Raw genomic sequence first — 1,268 nt, 5'->3', positions numbered from 1 at the left:
CCTGCTCAGCTCGGAGCTCGAATCTCTCAAGAAAATTCCAAGGTAGGTACCAAGCAAGACGAATCGACGGTGAATTTGCTACAGGTTGGGCTGTGTTCTGTCTAAACCGCGTGATTCATATTATGTATTTTTGTTGTTGTTTGTGGCACTGGAAGTCTTTCTCTGCCCGTGGAATAAATAAATTTGCATAGTGAACAACACACTCTTGTCAATGCCGTTAGCTTTACATGTGTGCAACCGGCCATGCGCGATGTATGCATGCACGCACAATGTGTGTGCATTGTACACTACATGTATTACAATACATCCGGACGACGATAGGCCTGAGCTTCTTGGCCTCTCTCAGGCCAAGAGAGCAGACTTGTCGGAGGGGGAAAACAGGTTCGCCGTTGCGAAATATTGGCCAGTTTTATCTCAGGATTGTACAAAACAGATAGAATAAACAAGATGGTAAGAAATGAATATCATAAGTAACATCGTTCATTTTTGCTGGCCTGTTGAGCGATTCGCATAGTGCGAATTCCGTCAACTGTGACTGAGGTTGGGAGTTGGAATTGATTTGCTATAAAAGTTTACAAACAAAAGTTTCATACCATGTTGTTCATGTTGGTTAGAATTGATCTTGGCCTTGGAGAAACATGGAAGGACATGAAGGATGTGTTACTTAAGCCTAAACTGTAAAAGTTAAGTTGGTCTTCAGCCAAGAAAATCCTCTAAAGTTGTGCAATGGGCATATCAATTCTCAAGGAGTTTAAATCAGATTAGGAAACTAAATATGTGTACAGCAAATGCAAATTAGTAAAGAATTCCATATACAGACACTGCTAATTTTTCCTTGCAGTGACCTCATATTAACTATATGAATGATTATGAAAACAATAAAATGTCAAAAATTCAAATTTTGCTGTGAAAATAGGTATTCACTTCGAAAACTTTTCAGACCTGTCGGGTAGGGTTTGTAAATGGTGTCAAGCGGCATCTGTATGTGGAATTTTTTTCACAATTTGTGACAGGACGAACTGTCATGGCTGTGTTTGTTGTCATTATATTATAAAACTTTAAAAGTACCGACAGGGTGACCTTATTGTGATTACCTGTAGAGAGATTTTGAAGAAATTGAATGCTACGCAAAACAAATGTCAGACTTTCCGGCACCCATTTATGTCTTATGGCACTGTGTGTAGTTACCATTATTACGTTATCTTTCAAAGTAACAAGAGTCAAAAATTTTCAAACTACAAAAGGGTTTTATTGTTTTGTCCATGTTT

Source organism: Acanthaster planci, linkage group LG04, assembly GCF_054643075.1.
Source record: "Acanthaster planci isolate LZ-2023a linkage group LG04, COTS_SCS, whole genome shotgun sequence".
Lineage (NCBI taxonomy): Eukaryota > Metazoa > Echinodermata > Asteroidea > Valvatida > Acanthasteridae > Acanthaster > Acanthaster planci.
Note: the sequence above shows the minus strand (reverse complement) of the source record.